Source organism: Heterodontus francisci, chromosome 38, assembly GCF_036365525.1.
Source record: "Heterodontus francisci isolate sHetFra1 chromosome 38, sHetFra1.hap1, whole genome shotgun sequence".
In the NCBI taxonomy this organism is placed as follows: Eukaryota; Metazoa; Chordata; class Chondrichthyes; order Heterodontiformes; family Heterodontidae; genus Heterodontus; species Heterodontus francisci.
In genome coordinates, this window is record NC_090408.1 from 1,310,795 (window position 1) to 1,338,745 (window position 27,951).

Below are 27,951 nucleotides of genomic sequence, written 5' to 3' on the forward strand. Positions count from 1 at the left end.
TGAATGGGGTAAACTTCGACAGGCACTGAATCTGAATGTGGTAAACTTCTACAGGTAATGAATCTGAATGGGGTAAACTTCCACAGGCACTGACTTTCACTGGGGTACACTTCCAGAGGCAATGACACTCACTGGGGTACACTTCCACAGGCACTGACTCTGAATGGGGTAAACTTCCACAGGTACTGACTCTGAATGGGGTACACTTCCACAGGCACTGTCTCTGAATGGTTTAAACATCCACAGGCACTGACTCTCACTGGGGTACACTTCCACAGGCACTGACTCTCACTGGGGTACACTTACACAGGCACTGACTCTGAGTGGGGTAAACTTCCAAAGGCACTGACTCTGAATGGGGTAATCGTCTACAGGCACTGAATATGAGTGGGGTAAACCTCTACAGTTACTGAATCTGAATGGGGTAAATTTCCACAGGCACTGACTCTCACTGGGGTACACTTCCACAGGCACTGACTCTCACTGGGGTACACTTACAAAGGCACTGTCTCTGAATGGGGTAAACTTCCAAAGGCACTGACTCTGAAAGGGGTAAACTTCTACAGGCACTGCATCTGAATGGGGTAAACATCTACAGGTACTGAATCTGAATGGCGTAAACCTCCAGAGGCAATGACTCTCACTGGGGTACTCTTCCACAGGCACTGAATCTCACTGGGGGACACTTCCACAGGCACTGACTCTGAATTGGTTTGCAGTTCCACAGGCAATAACGCTCAGTGGGGTACACTTCGACAGGCACTGACTCTGACTGGGGTACACTTCAACAGGCACTGAATCTGAATGGCGTAAACATCCACAGGTACTGACGGTCACTGGGGTACACTTCCACAGACACTGACTCTGAATGGGGTACACTTCCACAGGCACTGAATCTGAATGGGGTAAACTTCCACAGGCACTGACTCTCACTTGGGTAAACTTCTTCAGGCACTGACTCTCACTGGGATACATTTCCACAGGCACTGACTCTCACTGGGGTACATTTCCATTGGCACTGACTCTCACTTGGGTACACTTCTTCAGGCACTGACTCTCACTGGTGTACTTCTCCACATGCACTGACTCTGAATGGGATACACTTCTATAGGCAGTGACTCAGAATTGAGAGCCGCTCCCCAGCCACTGAATCTGACTGGGGTACACTTCTACAGGCACTGAATCTCACAGGGGTACATTTCCACCGGCACTGACTCTCACTGGCTACACTTCTACAGGCACTGAATCTGAATGGGGTTAACATCTACAGGTACTGAAGCTGAATGGGGTAAACATGCACAGGCACTGACTCTCACTGGGGCAAACTTCCACAGGCACTGACTCTGAATGGGATAAACTTCCACAGGCACTGACTGTCACTGGGGAACACTTCCACAGGCACTGACTCTGAATGGGGTAAACTTCCACCGGCACTGACTCTCACTTGGGTACACTTCGACAGGCACAGACTCTCACTGGGGTAAACATCCAAAGGCACTGACTCTCACTGGGGTACAATTCCATTGGCACTGACTCTCACTTGGGTACACTTCTTCAGGCACTGACTCTCACTGGTGTACTTCTCCACATGCACTGACTCTGAATGGGATACACTTCTATAGGCAGTGACTCCGAATTGAGAGCCGCTCCCCAGCCACTGAATCTGACTGGGGTACACTTCTACAGGCACTGAATCTCACAGGGGTACATTTCCACTGGCACTGACTCTCACTGGCTACACTTCTACAGGCACTGAATCTGAATGGGGTTAACATCTACAGGTACTGAAGCTGAATGGGGTAAACATCCACAGGCACTGACTCTCACTGGGGCAAACTTCCACAGGCACTGACTCTGAATGGGATAAACTTCCACAGGCACTGACTGTCACTGGGGAACACTTCCACAGGCACTGACTCTGAATGGGGTAAACTTCCACCGGCACTGACTCTCACTTGGGTGCACTTCGACAGGCACAGACTCTCACTGGGGTAAACATCCAAAGGCACTGACTCTCACTGGGGTACAATTCCACAGGCACTGATTCTGAATGGGGTAAACTTCCACAGGCACTGACTCTGAATGGGGTAAACTTCGACAGGCACTGAATCTGAATGTGGTAAACTTCTACAGGTACTGAATCTGAATGGGTAAACATCCACAGGCAATGACTCTCAGTGGGGTAAACTTCCACAGGCACTGACTCTGAATTGGTTACAGTTCCACAGGCAATAACGCTCAGTGGGGTACACATCGACAGGCACTGACTCTGACTGGGGTACACTTCAACAGGCACTGAATCTGAATGGCGTAAACATCCACACGTACTGACGGTCACTGGGGTACACTTCCACAGACACTGACTCTGAATGGGGTACACTTCCACAGGCACTGAATCTGAATGGGGTAAACTTCCACAGGCACTGACTCTCACTTGGGTAAACTTCTTCAGGCACAGACTCTCACTGGGATACATTTCCAAAGGCACTGATTCTCACTGGGGTACATTTCTATTGGCACTGACTCTCACTTGGATACACTTCTTCAGGCACTGACACTCACTGGTGTACTTCTCCACATGCACAGACTCTCACTGGGGTAAACATCCAAAGGCACTGATTCTGAATGGGGTAAACTTCCACAGGCACTGACTCTGAATGGGGTAAATGTCGACAGGCACTGAATCTGAATGTGGTAAAATTCTACAGGTACTGAATCTGAATGGGTAAACATCCACAGGCAATGACTCTCAGTGGGGTACACTTCCACAGGCACTGACTCCGAATGGGGTAAACTTCCAAAGGCACAGACTTTCACTGGGGTACACTTCCACAGGCACTGACTCTGAATGGGGTAAACTTCCACAGGCACTGACTCTGAATGGGGTAAACTTCGACAGGCACTGAATCTGAATGTGGTAAACTTCTACAGGTAATGAATCTGAATGGGGTAAACTTCCACAGGCACTGACTTTCACTGGGGTACACTTCCAGAGGCAATGACACTCACTGGGGTACACTTCCACAGGCACTGACTCTGAATGGGGTAAACTTCCACAGGTACTGACTCTGAATGGGGTACACTTCCACAGGCACTGTCTCTGAATGGTTTAAACATCCACAGGCACTGACTCTCACTGGGGTACACTTCCACAGGCACTGACTCTCACTGGGGTACACTTACACAGGCACTGACTCTGAGTGGGGTAAACTTCCAAAGGCACTGACTCTCACTGGGGTTCACTTCCACAGGCACTGACTCTGAATGGGTTAAACTTCCACAGGCACTGACTCCCACTGGGGTAAACTTCCACAGGCACTGACACTCACTGGTGTACACTTCCACAGGTACTGACACTGAATGGGTTAAACTTCCACAGGCAGTGTCTCTGAAAGGGGTAATCTTCTACAGACACTGAATCTGAATTGGGTAAACTTCTACAGGTACTGAATCTGCATGGGGTAAACTACCACAGGCACTGACTCACACTGGGGGACACTTCCACAGGCACTGATTCTGAAAGGGGTAAACTTCCACAGGCCCTGACTCTCACTGGGGGGCACTTCCACAGGCACTGACTCTGAATGGGGCAAACTTCCACAGGCACTGACTCTCACTGGGGTACACTTCCACAGGCACTGAATCTGAATGTCGTAAACATCCACAGGAACTGAATCTGACTGGGGTAAACTTCCAGAGGCAATGACTCGAACTGGGGTACACTTCCACAGGCACTGACTCCCACTGGGGGACACTTCCACAGGCACTGACTCTGAATGGGGTAAACTTCCACAGGCACTGAAATAAAAGCAAAATACTGCGGATGCTGGAAATCTGAAGCAAAAACAAGAAATGCTGGAATCACTCAGCAGGTCTGGCAGCATCTGTGGAAAGAGAAGCAGAGTTAACGTTTCGGGTCAGTGACCCTTCTTCGGAACTGACAAATATTAGAAAAGTCACAGATTATAAACAAGTGAGGTGGGGGTGGGGCAAGAGATAACAAAGGAGAAGGTGCAGATTGGACCAGGCCTCATAGCTGACCAAAAGGTCAAGGAGAAAAGGCAAACAATATGTTAATGGTGTGTTGAAAGACAAAGCAATATTGTTTGCCTTTTCTCCTTGACCTTTTGGTCTGCTATGTGGTCTGGTCCAATCTGCACCTTCTCCTTTGTTATCTCTTGCCCCACCCCCACCTCACTTGTTTATAATCTGTGACTTTTCTAATATTTGTCAGTTCCGAAGAAGGGTCACTGACCCAAAACGTTAAATCTGTTTTTCATTGCACAGATGCTGCCAGACCTGCTGAGTGATTCCAGCATTTCTTGTTTTTGTTCCACAGGCACTGACCCTCACTTGGGTGCACTTCCACAGGCACTGACTCTGAATGGGGTAAACTTCCAGAGGCAATGACTCTCACTGGGATGCACTTCCACAGGCAATGACACTGAATGGGGTCAACTTCCACAAGCACTGACCCTCACTGGGATGCACGTCCACAGGCAATGACACTGAATGGGGTCAACTTCCACAGGCAAAGACTCTCTTTGGTGCACACTTCCACATGCATGGTCTCTGAATGGGGTAAACATCCACAGGCATTGACTCTCACTGGGGTACACTTCCACTGGCACTGAATCCGAATGGGGTAAACTTCCACAGGCACTTACTCTCACTGGGGTACACTTCGACAGGCACTGAATCTGAATGGGGTAAACTTCCCCAGGCACTGACTCTGAATGTGCAAACTTCGACAAGCACTGACTCTGACTGGGGTACACTTCCACAGGCACTGTCTCTCACTGGGGTGCAGTCCCACAGGCTCTAGCTGTCACTTGGATACCGTTCCCTAGGTACTGACTCGAACTGGGGTACACTTCTACAGGCACTGACTCCACTTGGGTAAACTTCCACATGCACTGACTCTCACTGGGGTGCACTTCAACAGGCACTGACTCTGAATGGGGTAAACTTCCACAGGCACTGACTCTGAATGGGGTACACTTCAACAGGCACTGAATCTGAATGGCGTAAACATCCAAAGGTACTGACAATGAATGGGGTAAACTTCCAGAGGCAATGACTCTCACCGGGGTACACTTCCACAGGCACTGACTCTGAATGGGGTAAACTTCCACAGGCACTGACTCTGAATGGGGCAAATTTCTACTGGCACTGACTCTCTCTGAGGAACAGTTCCACAGGCACTGACTCTCACTTGGCTAAATATCCACAGGCACTGATTCTCACTTGGGTACACTTCTACAGGCACTGACTCTCACTTGGGTACACTTCTACAGGCACTGACTCTCACTGGGGTACATTTCCACAGGCACTGACTCTGAATGGGGTAAACTTCCACAGGCACTGACTCTGAATGGGGTACACTTCCACAGGCACTGACTCCGAATGGGGTAAGCTTCCAAATGCACTGACTCTGAATGGGGTAAACTTCTACAGGCACTCCATCTGAATGGGGTAAAATTCTACAGGTACTGTATCTGAATGGGGTAAACTTCCACAGGCACTGACTCTCACTGGGGGACACTTCCACAGGCACTGAATCTGAATGGGGTAAACTTCCACAGGCACTGACTCTGAATGGGGTAAACTTCCATAGGCACTGAATGTGAATGGGGTAAACTTCCACAGGCATTGATTCTGAATGCCGTAAACTTCTAGAGGCAATGAATCTCACTGGGGTAAATGACAACAGGCACTGACACTCACTGGGGTACACTTCCATAGTCACTGAATCTGATTGGGGTAAACTTCCACTGGCACTGACTCTGAATGGTGTAAACTTCCAGAGGCAATGACTCTCTTTCGTGCACACTTCCACATGCACTGACCCTGAATGGGGTAAACATCCACAGGCATTGACTCTCACTGGGGTACACTTCCACTGGCACTGAATCCGAATGGGGTAAACTTCCCAAGGCACAGACTCTGAATGTGTAAACTTCCACAGGCACTGACTCTGAATTGGTTACAGTTCCACAGGCAATAACTCTCAGTGGGATACACTTCGACAGGCACTGACTCTGACTGGGGTACTCTTCCACAGGCACTGTCTCTCACTGGGGTGCAGTACCACAGGCTCTAGCTGTCACTTGGATACCGTTCCCTAGGCACTGACTCGAACTGGGGTACACTTGTACAGGCACTGACTCTCACTTGGGTAAACTTCCACAGGCACTGACTCTCACTGGGGTACACTTCACCAGGCACTGAATCTGAATGGGGTAAACATCCACAGGTACTGACACTGAATGGGGTAAACTTCCAGAGGCAATGACTCTCACCGGGGTACACTTCCACAGGCACTGACTCTCACTGGGGTACACTTCCACAGGCACTGACTCTGAATGGTGTAAACTTCCACAGGCACTGACGGTCACTGGGGTACACTTCCACAGACAATGACTTTGAATGGGGTACACTTCCACAGGCACTGAATCTGAATGGGGTAAACTTCCACAGGCACTGACTCTCACTTGGGTAAACTTCTTCAGGCACTGACTCTCACTGGGTTACAATTCCACAGGCACTGACTCTCACTGGTGTACACTTCCACAGGCACTGAATCTGAATGGGGTAAACTTCTACAGGCACTGAATCTGAATGGTGTAAACTTCTATAGGTACTGATTCTGAATGGGGTAAACTTCCACAGGCACTGACTCTGAATGGGGTAAACTTCCACAGGCACTGTCTCTCACTGGAGTGCACTTCACAGGCAATGACTCTCACTGGGGTGCACTTCCACAGGCACTGACACTCACTGGGGTACACTTACACAGGCACTAACTCTGTATGGGGTAAAGTTCCACAGGCAATGACTCTGAATTGGTTACAGTTCCACAGGCAATGACTCTCAGTGGGGTACACTTCGACAGGCACTGACTCTGACTGGGTAAACTTCCACAGGCACTGACTCTCACTGGGGTACACTTCCACAGGCACTGACTCTGAATGGGGTAAACTTCCACAGGCACTGAATCTCACTGGAGTATACTTCCACATGCACGGTCTCTGAATGGGGTAAACATCCACAGGCATTGACTCTCAATGGGGTACACTTCCACTGGCACTGAATCCGAATGGGGTAAACTTCCACAGGCACTTACTCTCACTGGGGTACCCTTCCACAGGCACTGAATCTGAATGGGGTAAACTTCCCCTGGCACTGACTCTGAATGTGTAAACTTCCACAAGCACTGACTCTGAATTGGTTACAGTTCCTCAGGCAATAACTCTCAGTGAAGTACACTTCGACAGGCACTGACTCTGACTGGGGTACACTTCCACAGGCACTGTCTCTCACTGGGGTGCAGTCCCACAGGCTCTAGCTGTCACTTGGATACCGTTCCCTAGGCACTGACTCGAACTGGGGTACACTTCTACAGGCACTGACTCCACTTGGGTAAACTTCCACATGCACTGACTCTCACTGGGGTGCACTTCAACAGGCACAGACTCTGAATGGGGTAAACTTCCACAGGCACTGACTCTGAATGGGGTGCACTTCAACAGGCACTGAATCTGAATGGCGTAAACATCCAAAGGTACTGACAATGAATGGGGTAAACTTCCAGAGGCAATGACTCTCACCGGGGTACACTTCCACAGGCACTGACTCTCACCAGGTTACACTTCCACAGGCACTGACTCTGAATGGGGTAAACTTCCACAGGCACTGACTCTGAATGGTTCAAATTTCTACTGGAACTGACTCTCTCTGAGGAACAGTTCCACAGGCACTGACTCTCACTTGGCTAAATATCCACAGGCACTGATTCTCACTTGGGTACACTTCTACAGGCACTGACTCTCACTTGGGTACACTTCTACAGGCACTGACTCTCACTGGGGTACATTTCCACAGGCACTGACTCTGAATGGGGTAAACTTCCACAGGCACTGACTCTGAATGGGGTACACGTCCACAGGCACTGACTCTGAATGGGGTACACGTCCACAGGCACTGACTCCGAATGGGGTAAGCTTCCAAATGCACTGACTCTGAATGAGGTAAACTTCCACAGGCACTCCATCTGAATGGGGTAAACTTCCACAGGCACTGACTCTCACTGGGGGACACTTCTACAGGCACTGAATCTGAATGGGGTAAACGTCCACAGGCACTGACTCTGAATGGGGTAAACTTCCACAGGCACTGAATGTGAATGGGGTAAACTTCCACAGGCACTGATTCTGAATGCCGTAAACTTCTAGAGGCAATGAATCTCACTGGGGTAAACGACAACAGGCACTGACACTCACTGGGGTACACTTCCATAGGCACTGAATCTGATTGGGGTAAACTTCCACTGGCACTGACCCTGAATGGGGTAAACATCCACAGGCATTGACTCTCACTGGGGTACACTTCCACTGGCACTGAATCTGAATGGGGTAAACTTCCCCAGGCACTGACTCTGAATGTGTAAACTTCCACAGGCACTGACTCTGAATTGGTTACAGTTCCACAGGCAATAACTCTCAGTGGGGTACACTTCGACAGGCACTGACTCTGACTGGGGTACTCTTCCACAGGCACTGTCTCTCACTGGGGTGCAGTCTCACAGGCTCTAGCTGTCACTTGGATACCGTTCCCTAGGCACTGACTCGAACTGGGGTACACTTGTACAGGCACTGACTCTCACTTGGGTAAACTTCCACAGGCACTGACTCTCACTGGGGTACACTTCACCAGGCACTGAATCTGAATGGGGTAAACATCCACAGGTACTGACACTGAATGGGGTAAAATTCCAGAGGCAATGACTCTCACCGGGGTACACTTCCACAGGCACTGACTCTCACTGGGGTACACTTCCACAGGCACTGACTCTGAATGGTGTAAACTTCCACAGGCACTGACGGTCACTGGGGTACACCTCCACAGACACTGACTCTGAATGGGGTACACTTCCACAGGCACTGAATCTGAATGGGGTAAACTTCCACAGGCACTGACTCTCACTTGGGTGCACTTCCACAGGCACTGACTCTCACTGGGGTTAACTTCTACTGGCTCTGAATCTGAATGGGGTACATTTCCACAGGCACTGAATCTGAATGGGGTAAACTTCTACAGGTACTGAATCTGAATGGTGTAAACTTCTACAGGTACTGAATCTGAATGGGGTAAACTTCTACAGGCACTGAATCTGAATGGGGTAAACTTCTACAGGCACTGAATCTGAATGGTGTAAACTTCTATAGGTACTGAATCTGAATGGGGTAAAGTTCCACAGGCACTGACTCTGAATTGGTTACAGTTCCACAGGCACTGACTCTCAGCGGGGTACACTTCGACAGGCGCTGACTCTGACTGGGTAAACTTCCACAGGCACTGACTCTCACTGGGGTACACTTCCACAGGCACTGACACTGAATGGGGTAAACTTCCACAGGCACTGAATCTCACTGGAGTACACTTCCACAGGCACTGACTCTGAATGGGGCAAATTTCTATTGGCACTGACTCTCTCTGAGGAACAGTTCCACAGGAATTGAGTCTCACTTGGGTAAATTTCCACAGGCACTGATTCTCACTTGGGTACACTTCTACAGGCACTGACTCTCACTTGGGTACACTTCTACAGGCACTGACTCTGAATGGGGTAAACTTCCACAGGCACTGACTCTGCATGGAGTACACTTCCACAGGCACTGACTCTGAATGGGGTAATCGTCTACAGGCACTGAATATGAATGGGGTAAACTTCTACAGTTACTGAATCTGAATGTTATAAACTTCCACAGGCACTGACTCTCACTGGGGTACACTTCCACAGGCAATGACTCTCTCTGGGGTACACTTACACAGGCACTGTCTCTGTATGGGGTAAACCTCCAAAGGCACTGACTCTCACTGGGGTACCCTTCCACAGGTACTGACTCTGAATGGGGTAAACTTCCAAAGGCACTGACTCTGAATGGGGTAAACTTCTACAGGCACTGCATCTGAATGGGGTAAACTTCTACAGGTACTGAATCTGAATGGGGTAAACTTCCACAGGCACTGAATCTCACTGGGGGACACTTCCACAGGCACAGACTCTGAATGGGGTAAACTTCCACAGGCACTGAACCTCACTGGGATGCACTTCCACAGGCAATGACACTGAATGGGGTCAACTTTCACAGGGAAAGACTCTCTTTGGTGCACACTTCTACATGCACTGACTCTGAATGGGCTAAACATCCACAGGCATTGACTCTCACTGGGGTAGACTTCCACTGGCACTGAATCCGAATGAGTTATATTCCACAGGCACTTACTCTCACTGGGGTACACTTCCACTGGCACTGAATCTGAATGGGGTAAACTTCCACAGGCACTTACTCTCACTGGGGTACACTTCCACAGGCACTGAATCTGAATGGGGTAAACTTCCCCAGGCACTGACTCTGAATGTGTAAACTTCCACAAGCACTGACTCTGAATTGGTTACAGTTCCTCAGGCAATAACTCTCAGTGAAGTACACTTCGACAGGCACTGACTCTGACTGGGGTACACTTCCACAGGCACTGTCTCTCACTGGGGTGCAGTCCCACAGGCTCTAGCTGTCACTTGGATACCGTTCCCTAGTCACTGACTCGAACTGGGGTACACTTCTACAGGCACTGACTCCACTTGGGTAAACTTCCACATGCACTGACTCTCACTGGGGTGCACTTCAACAGGCACTGACTCTGAATGGGGTAAACTTCCACAGGCACTGACTCTGAATGGGGTGCACTTCAACAGGCACTGAATCTGAATGGCGTAAACATCCAAAGGTACTGACAATGAATGGGGTAAACTTCCAGAGGCAATGACTCTCACCGGGGTACACTTCCACAGGCACTGACTCTCACCAGGTTACACTTCCACAGGCACTGACTCTGAATGGGGTAAACTTCCACAGGCAATGACTCTGAATGGGGCAAATTTCTACTGGAACTGACTCTCTCTGAGGAACAGTTCCACAGGCACTGACTCTCACTTGGCTAAATATCCACAGGCACTGATTCTCACTTGGGTACACTTCTACAGGCACTGACTCTCACTTGGGTACACTTCTACAGGCACTGACTCTCACTGGGGTACATTTCCACAGGCACTGACTCTGAATGGGGTAAACTTCCACAGGCACTGACTCTGAATGGGGTACACTTCCACAGGCACTGACTCCGAATGGGGTAAGCTTCCAAATGCACTGACTCTGAATGAGGTAAACTTCTACAGGCACTCCATCTGAATGGGGTAAAATTCTACAGGTACTGTATCTGAATGGGGTAAACTTCCACAGGCACTGACTCTCACTGGGGGACACTTCCACAGGCACTGAATCTGAATGGGGTAAACTTCCACAGGCACTGACTCTGAATGGGGTAAACTTCCACAGGCACTGAATGTGAATGGGGTAAACCTCCACAGGCACTGATTCTGAATGCCGTAAACTTCTAGAGGCAATGAATCTCACTGGGGTAAACGACAACAGGCACTGACACTCACTGGGGTACACTTCCATAGGCACTGAATCTGATTGGGGTAAACATCCACTGGCACTGACTCTGAATGGCGTAAACTTCCAGAGGCAATGACTCTCTTTCGTGCACACTTCCACATGCACTGACCCTGAATGGGGTAAACATCCACAGGCATTGACTCTCACTGGGGTACACTTCCACTGGCACTGAATCCGAATGGGGTAAACTTCCCCAGGCACTGACTCTGACTGGGGTACTCTTCCACAGGCACTGTCTCTCACTGGGGTGCAGTCTCACAGGCTCTAGCTGTCACTTGGATACCGTTCCCTAGGCACTGACTCGAACTGGGGTACACTTGTACAGGCACTGACTCTCACTTGGGTAAACTTCCACAGGCACTGACTCTCACTGGGGTACACTTCACCAGGCACTGAATCTGAATGGGGTAAACATCCACAGGTACTGACACTGAATGGGGTAAAATTCCAGAGGCAATGACTCTCACCGGGGTACACTTCCACAGGCACTGACTCTCACTGGGGTACACTTCCACAGGCACTGACTCTGAATGGTGTAAACTTCCACAGGCACTGACGGTCACTGGGGTACACCTCCACAGACACTGTCTCTGAATGGGTTACACTTCCACAGGCACTGAATCTGAATGGGGTAAACTTCCACAGGCACTGACTGTCACTTGGGTACACTTCCACAGGCACTGACTCTCACTGGGGTTAACTTCTACTGGCTCTGAATCTGAATGGGGTACATTTCCACAGGCACTGAATCTGAATGGGGTAAACTTCTACAGGTGCTGAATCTGAATGGTGTAAACTTCTACAGGTACTGAATCTGAATGGGGTAAACTTCTACAGGCACTGAATCTGAATGGGATAAACTTCTACAGGCACTGAATCTGAATGGTGTAAACTTCTATAGGTACTGATTCTGAATGGGGTAAACTTCCACTGGCACTGACTCTGAATGGGGTAAAATTCCACAGGCACTGTCTCTCACTGGAGTGCACTTCACAGGCAATGACTCTCACTCGGGTGCACTTCCACAGGCACTGACACTCACTGGGGTACACTTACACAGGCACTGACTCTGTATGGGGTAAAGTTCCACAGGCACTGACTCTGAATTGGTTACAGTTCCACAGGCAATGACTCTCAGTGGGGTACACTTCGACAGGCACTGACTCTGACTGGGTAAACTTCCACAGGCACTGACTCTCACTGGGGTACACTTCCACAGGCACTGACTCTGAATGGGGTAAACTTCCACAGGCACTGAATCTCACTGGAGTACACTTCTACAGGCACTGACTCTGAATGGTGTAATCGTCTACAGGCACTGAATATGAATGGGGTAAACTTCTACAGTTACTGAATCTGAATGTTATAAACTTCCACAGGCACTGACTCTCACTGGGGTACACTTCCACAGGCAATGACTCTCTCTGGGGTACACTTACACAGGCACTGTCTCTGTATGGGGTAAACCTCCAAAGGCACTGACTCTCACTGGGGTAACCTTCCACAGGTACTGACTCTGAATGGGGTAAACTTCCAAAGGCACTGACTCTGAATGGGGTAAACTTCTACAGGCACTGCATCTGAATGGGGTAAACCTCTACAGGTACTGAATCTGAATGGGGTAAACTTCCACAGGCACTGACTCTCACTGGGGGACACTTCCACAGGCACTGAATCTGAATGGGGTAAACTTCCACAGGCACTGACTCTGAATGGGGTAAACTTCCACCGGCACTGATTCTGAATGGCGTAAACTTCTAGAGGCAATGACTCTCACTGGGGTAAACGTCCACAGGCACTGACTCTCACTGGGGTACACTTCCACAGGCACTGAATCTGAATGGGGTAAACTTCCACAGGCACTGACTCTGAATGGCGTAAACTTCCAGAGGCAATGACTCTCACTGGGGTACTCTTCCACAGGCGCTGAATCTCACTGGGGGACACTTCCACAGGCACAGACTCTGAATGGGGTAAACTTCCACAGGCACTGAACCTCACTGGGATGCACTTCCACAGGCAATGACACTGAATGGGGTCAACTTTCACAGGGAAAGACTCTCTTTGGTGCACACTTCTACATGCACTGACTCTGAATGGGCTAAACATCCACAGGCATTGACTCTCACTGGGGTAGACTTCCACTGGCACTGAATCCGAATGAGTTATATTCCACAGGCACTTACTCTCACTGGGGTACACTTCCACAGGCACTGAATCTGAATGGGGTAAACTTCCACAGGCAATAACTCTCAGTGAAGTACACTTCGACAGGCACTGACTCTGACTGGGGTACACTTCCACAGGCACTGTCTCTCACTGGGGTGCAGTCCCACAGGCTCTAGCTGTCACTTGGATACCGTTCCCTAGGCACTGACTCGAACTGGGGTACACTTCTACAGGCACTGACTCCACTTGGGTAAACTTCCACATGCACTGACTCTCACTGGGGTGCACTTCAACAGGCAATGACTCTGAATGGGGTAAACTTCCACAGGCACTGACTCTGAATGGGGTGCACTTCAACAGGCACTGAATCTGAATGGCGTAAACATCCAAAGGTACTGACAATGAATGGGGTAAACTTCCAGAGGCAATGACTCTCACCGGGGTACACTTCCACAGGCACTGACTCTCACCAGGTTACACTTCCACAGGCACTGACTCTGAATGGGGTAAACTTCCACAGGCACTGACTCTGAATGGGGCAAATTTCTACTGGAACTGACTCTCTCTGAGGAACAGTTCCACAGGCACTGACTCTCACTTGGCTAAATATCCACAGGCACTGATTCTCACTTGGGTACACTTCTACAGGCACTGACTCTCACTTGGGTACACTTCTACAGGCACTGACTCTCACTGGGGTACATTTCCACAGGCACTGACTCTGAATGGGGTAAACTTCCACAGGCACTGACTCTGAATGGGGTACACTTCCACAGGCACTGACTCCGAATGGGGTAAGCTTCCAAATGCACTGACTCTGAATGAGCTAAACTTCTACAGGCACTCCATCTGAATGGGGTAAAATTCTACAGGTACTGTATCTGAATGGGGTAAACTTCCACAGGCACTGACTCTCACTGGGGGACACTTCCACAGGCACTGAATCTGAATGGGGTAAACTTCCACAGGCACTGACTCTGAATGGGGTAAACTTCCACAGGCACTGAATGTGAATGGGGTAAACTTCCACAGGCACTGATTCTGAATGCCGTAAACTTCTAGAGGCAATGAATCTCACTGGGGTAAACGACAACAGGCACTGACACTCACTGGGGTACACTTCCATAGGCACTGAATCTGATTGGGGTAAACTTCCACTGGCACTGACTCTGAATGGCGTAAACTTCCAGAGGCAATGACTCTCTTTCGTGCACACTTCCACATGCACTGACCCTGAATGGGGTAAACATCCACAGGCATTGACTCTCACTGGGGTACACTTCCACTGGCACTGAATCCGAATGGGGTAAACTTCCCCAGGCACTGACTCTGAATGTGTAAACTTTCACAGGCACTGACTCTGAATTGGTTACAGTTCCACAGGCAATAACTCTCAGTGGGGTACATTTCGACAGGCACTGACTCTGACTGGGGTACTCTTCCACAGGCACTGTCTCTCACTGGGGTGCAGTCTCACAGGCTCTAGCTGTCACTTGGATACCGTTCCCTAGGCACTGACTCGAACTGGGGTACACTTGTACAGGCACTGACTCTCACTTGGGTAAACTTCCACAGGCACTGACTCTCACTGGGGTACACTTCACCAGGCACTGAATCTGAATGGGGTAAACATCCACAGGTACTGACACTGAATGGGGTAAAATTCCAGAGGCAATGACTCTCACCGGGGTACACTTCCACAGGCACTGACTCTCACTGGGGTACACTTCCACAGGCACTGACTCTGAATGGTGTAAACTTCCACAGGCACTGACGGTCACTGGGGTACACCTCCACAGACACTGAATCTGAATGGGGTAAACTTCCACAGGCACTGACTCTCACTTGGGTACACTTCCAAAGGCACTGACTCTCACTGGGGTTAACTTCTACTGGCTCTGAATCTGAATGGGGTACATTTCCACAGGCACTGAATCTGAATGGGGTAAACTTCTACAGGTACTGAATCTGAATGGTGTAAACTTCTACAGGTACTGAATCTGAATGGGGTGAACTTCTACAGGCACTGAATCTGAATGGGGTAAACTTCTACAGGCACTGAATCTGAATGGTGCAAACTTCTATAGGTACTGATTCTGAATGGGGTAAACTTCCACTGGCACTGACTTTGAATGGGGTAAAATTCCACAGGCACTGTCTCTCACTGGAGTGCACTTCACAGGCAATGACTCTCACTGGGGTGCACTTCCACAGGCACTGACACTCACTGGGGTACACTTACACAGGCACTGACTCTGTATGGGGTAAAGTTCCACAGGCACTGACTCTGAATTGGTTACAGTTCCACAGGCAATGACTCTCAGTGGGGTACACTTCGACAGGCACTGACTCTGACTGGCTAAACTTCCACAGGCACTGACTCTCACTGGGGTACACTTCCACAGGCACTGACTCTGAATGGGGTAAACTTCCACAGGAACTGAATCTCACTGGAGTACACTTCCACAGGCACTGACTCTGAATGGGGCAAATTTCTACTGGCACTGACTCTCTCTGAGGAACAGTTCCACAGGAAATGAGTCTCACTTGGGTAAATTTCCACAGGCACTGATTCTCACTTGGGTACACTTCTACAGGCACTGACTCTCACTTGGGTACACTTCTACAGGCACTGACTCTGAATGGGGTAAACTTCCACAGGCACTGACTCTGTATGGAGTACACTTCCACAGGCACTGACTCTGAATGGGGTAATCGTCTACAGGCACTGAATATGAATGGGGTAAACTTCTACAGTTACTGAATCTGAATGTTATAAACTTCCACAGGCACTGACTCTCACTGGGGTACACTTCCACAGGCAATGACTCTCTCTGGGGTACACTTACACAGGTACTGACTCTGCATGGGGTAAACTTCCAAAGGCACTGACTCTGAATGAGGTAAACTTCTACAGGCACTGCATCTGAATGGGGTAAACTTCTACAGGTACTGAATCTGAATGGGGTAAACTTCCACAGGCACTGACTCTCACTGGGGGACACTTCCACAGGCACTGAATCTGAATGGGGTAAACTTCCACAGGCACTGACTCTGAATGGGGTAAACTTCCACCGGCACTGATTCTGAATGGCGTAAACTTCTAGAAGCAATGACTCTCACTGGGGTAAACGTCCACAGGCACTGACTCTCACTGGGGTACACTTCCACAGGCACTGACTCTGAATGGGGTAATCGTCTACAGGCACTGAATATGAATGGGGTAAACTTCTACAGTTACTGAATCTGAATGTTATAAACTTCCACAGGCACTGACTCTCACTTGGGTACACTTCCACAGGCAATGACTCTCTCTGGGGTACACTTACACAGGTACTGACTCTGCATGGGGTAAACTTCCAAAGGCACTGACTCTGAATGGGGTAAACTTCTACAGGCACTGCATCTGAATGGGGTAAACTTCTACAGGGACTGAATCTGAATGGGGTAAACTTCCACAGGCACTGACTCTCACTGGGGGACACTTCCACAGGCACTGAATCTGAATGGGGTAAACTTCCACAGGCACTGACTCTGAATGGGGTAAACTTCCACCGGCACTGATTCTGAATGGCGTAAACTTCTAGAGGCAATGACTCTCACTGGGGTAAACGTCCACAGGCACTGACTCTCACTGGGGTACACTTCCACAGGCACTGAATCTGAATGGGGTAAACTTCCACAGGCACTGACTCTGAATGGCGTAAACTTCCAGAGGCAATGACTCTCACTGGGGTACTCTTCCACAGGCACTGAATCTCACTGGGGGACACTTCCACAGGCACAGACTCTGAATGGGGTAAACTTCCACAGGCACTGAACCTCACTGGGATGCACTTCCACAGGCAATGACACTGAATGGGGTCAACTTTCACAGGGAAAGACTCTCTTTGGTGCACACTTCTACATGCACTGACTCTGAATGGGCTAAACATCCACAGGCATTGACTCTCACTGGGGTAGACTTCCACTGGCACTGAATCCGAATGAGTTATATTCCACAGGCACTTACTCTCACTGGGGTACACTTCCACAGGCACTGAATCTGAATGGGGTAAACTTCCCCAGGCACTGACTCTGAATGTGTAAACTTCCACAGGCACTGTCTCCACTGGAGTGCACTTCACAGGCAATGACTCTCACTGGGGTGCACTTCCACAGGCACTGACACTCACTGGGGTACACTTACACAGGCACTGACTCTGTATGGGGTAAAGTTCCACAGGCACTGATTCTGAATTGGTTACAGTTCCACAGGCAATGACTCTCAGTGGGGTACACTTCGACAGGCACTGACTCTGACTGGGTAAACTTCCACAGGCACTGACTCTCACTGGGGTACACTTCCACAGGCACTGACTCTGAATGGGGTAAACTTCCACAGGCACTGAATCTCACTGGAGTACACTTCCACAGGCACTGACTCTGAATGGGGCAAATTTCTACTGGCACTGACTCTCTCTGAGGAACAGTTCCACAGGAAATGAGTCTCACTTGGGTAAATTTCCACAGGCACTGATTCTCACTTGGGTACACTTCTACAGGCACTGACTCTCACTTGGGTACACTTCTACAGGCACTGACTCTGAATGGGGTAAACTTCCACAGGCACTGACTCTGTATGGAGTACACTTCCACAGGCACTGAATCTGAATGGGGTAATCATCTACAGGCACTGAATATGAATGGGGTAAACTTCTACAGTTACTGAATCTGAATGTTATAAACTTCCACAGGCACTGACTCTCACTGGGGTACACTTCCACAGGCAATGACTCTCTCTGGGGTACACTTACACAGGTACTGACTCTGAATGGGGTAAACTTCCAAAGGCACTGACTCTGAATGGGGTAAACTTCTACAGGCACTGCATCTGAATGGGGTAAACTTCTACAGGTACTGAATCTGAATGGGGTAAACTTCCACAGGCACTGACTCTCACTGGGGGACACTTCCACAGGCACTGAATCTGAATGGGGTAAACTTCCACAGGCACTGACTCTGAATGGGGTAAACTTCCACCGGCACTGATTCTGAATGGCGTAAACTTCTAGAGGCAATGACTCTCACTGGGGTAAACGTCCACAGGCACTGACTCTCACTGGGGTACACTTCCACAGGCACTGAATCTGAATGGGGTAAACTTCCACAGGCACTGACTCTGAATGGCGTAAACTTCCAGAGGCAATGACTCTCACTGGGGTACTCTTCCACAGGCACTGAATCTCACTGGGGGACACTTCCACAGGCACAGACTCTGAATGGGGTAAACTTCCACAGGCACTGAACCTCACTGGGATGCACTTCCACAGGCAATGACACTGAATGGGGTCAACTTTCACAGGGAAAGACTCTCTTTGGTGCACACTTCTACATGCACTGACTCTGAATGGGCTAAACATCCACAGGCATTGACTCTCACTGGGGTAGACTTCCACTGGCACTGAATCCGAATGAGTTATATTCCACAGGCACTTACTCTCACTGGGGTACACTTCCACAGGCACTGAATCTGAATGGGGTAAACTTCCCCAGGCACTGACTCTGAATGTGTAAACTTCCACAGGCACTGTCTCCACTGGAGTGCACTTCACAGGCAATGACTCTCACTGGGGTGCACTTCCACAGGCACTGACACTCACTGGGGTACACTTACACAGGCACTGACTCTGTATGGGGTAAAGTTCCACAGGCACTGACTCTGAATTGGTTACAGTTCCACAGGCAATGACTCTCAGTGGGGTACACTTCGACAGGCACTGACTCTGACTGGGTAAACTTCCACAGGCACTGACTCTCACTGGGGTACACTTCCACAGGCACTGACTCTGAATGGGGTAAACTTCCACAGGCACTGAATCTCACTGGAGTACACTTCCACAGGCACTGACTCTGAATGGGGCAAATTTCTACTGGCACTGACTCTCTCTGAGGAACAGTTCCACAGGAAATGAGTCTCACTTGGGTAAATTTCCACAGGCACTGATTCTCACTTGGGTACACTTCTACAGGCACTGACTCTCACTTGGGTACACTTCTGCAGGCACTGACTCTGAATGGGGTAAACTTCCACAGGCACTTACTCTCACTGGGGTACACTTCCACAGGCACTGAATCTGAATGGGGTAAACTTCCCCAGGCACTGACTCTGAATGTGTAAACTTCCACAGGCACTGACTCTGAATTGGTTACAGTTCCACAGGCAATAACGCTCAGTGGGGTACACTTCGACACGCACTGACTCTGACTGGGGTACACTTCAACAGGCACTGAATCTGAATGGCGTAAACATCCACAGGTACTGACGGTCACGGGGGTACACTTCCACAGACACTGACTCTGAATGGGGTACACTTCCACAGGCACTGAATCTGAATTGGGTAAACTTCCACAGGCACTGGCTCTCACTTGGGTAAACTTCTTCAGGCACTGACTCTCACTGGGATACATTTCCACAGGCACTGACTCTCACTGGGGTACATTTCCATTGGCACTGACTCTCACTTGGGTACACTTCTGCAGGCATTTACTCTCACTTTTGTACACTTCTGCAGGCACTGACTCTCACTGGTGTACTTCTCCACATGCACTGACTCTGAATGGGATACACTTCTATAGGCAGTGACTCCTAATGGAGAGCCGCTCCCCAGCCACTGAATCTGACAAGGGTACACTTCTACAGGCACTGACTCTCACAGGGGTACATTTCCACTGGCACTGACTCTCACTGGGGTACACTTCTACAGGCACTGATTCTGAATGGGGTTAACATCTACAGGTACTGAAGCTGAATGGGGTAAACATCCACAGGCACTGACTCTCACTGGGGCAAACTTCCACAGGCACTGACTCTGAATGGGATAAACTTCCACAGGCACTGACTGTCACTGGGGAACACTTCCACAGGCACTGACTCTGAATGGGGTAAACTTCCACCGGCACTGACTCTCACTTGGGTACACTTCGACAGGCACAGACTCTCACTGGGGTAAACATCCAAAGGCACTGACTCTCACTGGGGTACAATTCCACAGGCACTGATTCTGAATGGGGTAAACTTCCACAGGCACTGACTCTGAATGGGGTAAACTTCGACAGGCACTGAATCTGAATGTGGTAAACTTCTACAGGTACTGAATCTGAATGGGGTAAACTTCCACAGGCAGTGAACCTCACTGGGATGCACTTCCACAGGCAATGACACTGAATGGGGTCAACTTTCACAGGGAAAGATTCTCTTTGGTGCTCACTTCTACATGCACTGACTCTGAATGGGGTAAACATCCGCAGGCATTGACTCTCACTGGGGTAGACTTCCACTGGCACTGAATCTGAATGGGGTAAACTTCCCCAGGCACTGACTCTGAATGGGGTAAACTTCGACAGGCACTGAATCTGAATGTGGTAAACTTCTCCAGGTACTGAATCTGAATGGGTAAACTTCCACAGGCAAAGACTCTCAGTGGGGTACACTTCCACAGGCACTGACTCCAAATGGGGTAAACTTCCAAAGGCACAGACTTTCACTGGGGTACACTTCCACAGGCACTGACTCTGAATGGGGTAAACTTCCACAGACACTGACTCTGAATGGGGTAAACTTCGACAGGCACTGAATCTGAATGTGGTAAACTTCCACAAGTAATGAATCTGAATGGCGTAAACTTCCAGAGGCAATGACTCTCACTGGGGTACTCTTCCACAGGCACTGAATCTCACTGGGGGACACTTCCACAGGCACAGACTCTGAATGGGGTAAACTTCCACAGGCACTGAACCTCACTGGGATGCACTTCCACAGGCAATGACACTGAATGGGGTCAACTTTCACAGGGAAAGACTCTCTTTGGTGCACACTTCTACATGCACTGACTCTGAATGGGGTAAACATCCACAGGCATTGACTCTCACTGGGGTAGACTTCCACTGGCACTGAATTCGAATGGGGTAATATTCCACAGGCACTTACTCTCACTGGGGTACACTTCCACAGGCACTGAATCTGAATGGGGTAAACTTCCCCAGGCACTGACTCTGAATGTGTAAACTTCCACAGGCACTGACTCTGAATTGGTTACAGTTCCACAGGCAACAACGCTCAGTCGGGTACACTTCGACACGCACTGACTCTGACTGGGGTACACTTCAACAGGCACTGAATCTGAATGGCGTAAACATCCACAGGTACTGACGGTCACGGGGATACACTTCCACAGACACTGAAACTGAATGGGGTACACTTCCACAGGCACTGGCTCTCACTTGGGTAAACTTCTTCAGGCACTGACTCTCACTGGGATACATTTCCACAGGCACTGACTCTCACTGGGGTACATTTCCATTGGCACTGACTCTCACTTGGGTACACTTCTGCAGGCATTTACTCTCACTTTTGGACACTTCTGCAGGCACTGACTCTCACTGGTGTACTTCACCACATGCACTGACTCTGAATGGGATACACTTCTATAGGCAGTGACTCCTAATGGAGAGCCGCTCCCCAGACACTGAATCTGACTGGGGTACACTTCTACAGGCACTGACTCTCACAGGGGTACATTTCCACTGGCACTGACTCTCACTGGGGTACACTTCTACAGGCACTGAATCTGAATGGGGTAAACATCCACAGGCACTGACTCTCACTGGGGCAAACTTCCACAGGCACTGACTCTGAATGGGATAAACATCCACAGGCACTGACTGTCACTGGGGAACACTTCCACAGGCACTGACTCTGAATGGGGTAAACTTCCACCGGCACTGACTCTCACTTGGGTACACTTCGACAGGCACAGACTCTCACTGGGGTAAACATCCAAAGGCACTGACTCTCACTGGGGTACAATTCCACAGGCACTGATTCTGAATGGGGTAAACTTCCACAGGCACTGACTCTGAATGGGGTAAACTTCGACAGGCACAGAATCTGAATGTGGTAAACTTCTACAGGTACTGAATCTGAATGGGGTAAACTTCCACAGGCACTGAACCTCACTGGGATGCACTTCCACAGGCAATGACACTGAATGGGGTCAACTTTCACAGGGAAAGACTCTCTTTGGTGCACACTTCTACATGCACTGACTCTGAATGGGGTAAACTTCTACAGGTACTGAATCTGAATGGGGTAAACTTCCACAGGCACTGACTCTGAATGGGGTAAACTTCCACAGGCACTGCCTCTCACTGGAGTGCACTTCCACAGGCAATGACTCTCACTGGGGTACACTTCCACTGGCACTGAATCCGAATGGGGTAATATTCCACAGGCACTTACTCTCACTGGGGTACACTTCCACAGGCACTGAATCTGAATGGGGTAAACTTCCCCAGGCACTGACTCTGAATGTGTAAACTTCCACAGGCACTGACTCTGAATTGGTTACAGTTCCACAGGCAATAACGCTCAGTGGGGTACACTTCGACACGCACTGACTCTGACTGGGGTACACTTCAACAGGCACTGAATCTGAATGGCGTAAACATCCACAGGTACTGACGGTCACGGGGGTACACTTCCACAGACACTGACTCTGAATGGGGTACACTTCCACAGGCACTGAATCTGAATGGGGTAAACTTCCACAGGCACTGGCTCTCACTTGGGTAAACTTCTTCAGCACTGACTCTCACTGGGATACATTTCCACAGGCACTGACTCTCACTGGGGTACATTTCCATTGGCACTCACTCTCACTTGGGTACACTTCTGCAGGCATTTACTCTCACTTTTGTACACTTCTGCAGGCACTGACTCTCACTGGTGTACTACTCCACATGCACTGACTCTGAATGGGATACACTTCTATAGGCAGTGACTCCTAATGGAGATCCGCTCCCCAGCCACTGAATCTGACTGGGGTACACTTCTACAGGCACTGACTCTCACAGGGGTACATTTCCACTGGCACTGACTCTCACTGGGGTACACTTCTATAGGCACTGAATCTGAATGGGGTTAACATCTACAGGTACTGAAGCTGAATGGGGTAAACATCCACAGGCACTGACTCTCACTGGGGAACACTTCCACAGGCACTGACTCTGAATGGGGTAAACTTCCACCGGCACTGACTCTCACTTGGGTACACTTCGACAGGCACAGACTCTCACTGGGGTAAACATCCAAAGGCACTGACTCTCACTGGGGTACAATTCCACAGGCACTGATTCTGAATGGGGTCAACTTCCACAGGCACTGACTCTGAATGGGGTAAACTTCTACAGGCACTGAATCTGAATGTGGTAAACTTCTACAGGTACTGAATCTGAAAGGGTAAACTTCCACAGGCAATGACTCTCAGTGGGGTACACTTCCACAGGCACTGACTCCAAATGGGGTAAACTTCCAAAGGTACAGACTTTCACTGGGGTACACTTCCACAGGCACTGACTCTGAATGGGGTAAACTTCCACAGGCACTGAGTCTGAATGGGGTAAACTTCGACATGCACTGAATCTGAATGGGGTAAACTTCCACAGGCACTGACTTTCACTGGGGTACACTTCCAGAGGCAATGACTCTCACTGGGGAACACTTCCACAGGCACTGTCGCTCACTGGGGGACACTTCCACAGGCACTGACTCTGAATGGGGTAAACTTCCACAGGCACTGACTTTGAATGGGGTACACTTCCACAGGCACTGTCTCTGAATGGGTTGAACATACACAGGCACTGACTCTCACTGGGGAACACTTCCACAGGCACTGACTCTCACTGGGGTACACTTACACAGGCACTGACTCTGAATGGGTTAAACCTCCACAGGCACTGACACTCACTGGTGTACACTTCCACAGGTACTGACACTGAATGGGGTAAACTTCCACAGGCAGTGACTCTGAAAGGGGTAATCTTCTACAGACACTGAATCTGAATTGGGTAAACTTCTACAGGTACTGAATCTGCATGGGGTAAACTACCACAGGCATTGACTCACACTGGGAGACACTTCCACAGGCACTGATTCTGAAAGGGGTAAACTTCCACAGGCCCTGACTCTCACTGGGGGGCATTTCCACAGGCACTGACTCTGAATGGGGCAAACTTCCACAGGCACTGACTCTCAGTGGGGTACACTTCCACAGGCACTGAATCTGAATGTCGTAAACATCCACAGGAACTGACTCTGAATGGGGTAAACTTCCACAGGCACTGAAATAAAAGCAAAATACTGCGGATGCTGGAAATTTGAAGCAAAAACAAGAAATGCTGGAATCACTCAGCAGGTCTGGCAGCATCTGTGGAAAGAGAAGCAGAGTTAACGTTTCGGGTCAGTGACCCTTCTTCGGAACTGACAAATATTAGAAAAGTCACAGATTATAAACAAGTGAGGTGGGGGTGGGGCAAGAGATAACAAAGGAGAAGCTGCAGATTGGACCAGGCCACATAGCTGACCAAAAGGTCAAGGAGAAAAGGCAAACAATATGTTAATGGTGTGTTGAAAGACAAAGCAATATTGTTTGCCTTTTCTCCGTGACCTTTTGGTCTGCTATGTGGTCTGGTCCAATCTGCACCTTCTCCTTTGTTATCTCTTGCCCCATCCCCACCTCACTTGTTTATAATCTGTGACTTTTCTAATATTTGTCAGTTCCGAAGAAGGGTCACTGACCCGAAACGTTAACTCTGTTTTTCTTCACACAGATGCTGCCAGACCTGCTTAGTGATTCCAACATTTCTTGTTTTTGTTCCACAGGCACTGACCCTCACTAGGGTGCACTTCCACAGGCACTGACTCTGAATGAGGTAAACTTCCACAGGCACTGACTCTCACTGGGGTACGCTTCCACAGGCACTGAATCTGAATGGGGTAAACTTCCACAGGCACTGACTCTCACTGGGGTACACTTCCACAGGCACTGAATCTGAATGGGGTAAACTTCCACAGGCACTGACTCTCACTTGGGTACACTTCTGCAGGCACTGACACTCACTGGGGTACATTTCCGCAGGCACTGACTCTCACTGGGGTACATTTCAACATGCACTGACTCTGAGTGGGGTACACTTCTTTCGGCACTGAATTTGAATGCTGTAAACTTCCAGATGCACTGACTCTGAATGGGGTAAACTTCCACAGGCACTGACTCTCACTGGGGTACACTTCCACAGGCACAGACTCTCACTGGGGTACATTTACACATGCACTGACTCTGAATGGTGTAAACTTCCACAGGCACTGACTCTAACTGGGGTACACTTACACAGGCACTGAATCGGAATGGGGAAAACTTCCAAAGGAACTGACTCTCACTGGGGCACACTTCCACAGGCACTGAATCTCACTGGGGTACACTTACACAGGCACTGACACTGAATGTGTTAAACATCCACAGGTACTGACTCTGAATGGGGTAATCTTCCAGAGGCAATGACACTAACTGGGGTACACTACCACCGGCACTGACTCTCACAGGGGGACACTTCCACTGCCACTGACTCTGAATGGGGTACACTTCCACAGGCATTGACCGTCACCTGGGTGCACTTCCACAGGCACTGACTCTCACTGGGGTACACTTCCAGAGGCACTGACACTGAATGGGGTAAACTTCCACAGGCACTGACTCTCACTGGGGTACACTTCCACAGGCACTGAATCTGAATGGGGTAAACTTCCACAGGCACTGACTCTCACTTGGGTACATTTTCACAGGCACTGACTCTCACTGGGGTGCATTTCCACAGGCACTGACCCTCAATTGGGTGCACTTCCACAGGCACCGACTCGGAATGGGGTAAACATCCACAGGCACTGACTGTCACTGGGGTAAACTTCCACAGGCACTGACTCTCACTGGGGTACACTTCCACAGGCACTGAATCTGAATGGGGTAAACTTCCACAGGCACCGACTCTCACTTGGGATCACTTCTTCAGGCACTGACTCTCACTTGGGTGCACTTCTACAGGCACTGACTCTCTCTTGGGTACACTTCTGCAGGCACTGACTCTCACTGGTGTACCTTTCCACATGCACTGACTCTGAATGGGATACACTTCTATAGGTTGTGACTCCTAATGGAGAGCCTCTCCCCAGCCACTGAATCTCACTGGGGTACACTTCTACAGGCACTGACTCTCACAGGGGTACATTTCCGCTGGCACTGACTCTCACTGGGTACACTTCTACAGGCACTGAATCTGAATGGTGTAAACTTCGACAGGGACTGAAGCTGAATGGGGTAAACTTCCACAGGCACTGATTCTCACTGGGGGAAACTTCCACAGGCACTGACTCTAAATGGGGTAAACTTCCACAGGCACTGACTCTGAATGGGGTACATTTCCACACGCACTGAATCTGAATGGGGTAAAACTCTACAGGTACTGAATCTGAATGGGGTAAACTTCCACAGGCACTGACTCTCACTGGGGTACACTTCCACAGGCACTGACTCTGAATGGGGTAAACTTCCACAGGCACTGACTCTCACTGGGGTACACCTCCACAGACACTGTCTCTGAATGGGTTAAACATCCACAGGCACTGACTCTCACTGGGGTACACTTCCACAGGCACTGACTCTCACTGTGGTTAACTTCTACTGGCTCTGAATCTGAATGGGGTACATTTCCACAGGCACTGAATCTGAATGGGGTAAACTTCTACAGGTACTGAATCTGAATGGTGTAAACTTCTACAGGTACTGACTCTGAATGGGGTAAACTTCCACAGGCACTGTCTCTCACTGGAGTGCACTTCCACAGGCAATGACTCTCACTGGGGTACACTTCCACAGGCACTGACTCTGAATGGGTTAAACTTCCACAGGCACTGACTCTCACTGGGGTAAACTTCCACAGGCACTGACTCTGAATGGGTTAAACATCCACAGGCACTGACTCTCACTGGGGTAAACTTCCACAGGCACTGACTCTCACTGGGGCACACTTCCACAGGTACTGACACTGAATGGGGTAAACTTCCACAGGCACTGACTCTGAATGGGTTAAACTTCCACAGGCACTGACTCTCACTGGGGTAAACTTCCACAGGCACTGACTCTCACTTGGGCACACTTCCACAGGTACTGACACTGAATGGGGTAAACGTCCACAGGCACTGACTCACACTGGGGGACACTTCCACAGGCACTGATTATGAAAGGGGTAAACTTCCACAGGCCCTGACACTCACTGGGGGGCACTTCCACAGGCACTGACCCTGAATGGGGCAAACTTCCACAGGCACTGACTCTCACTGGGGTACACTTCCACAGGCACTGAATCTGAATGGCGTAAACATCCACAG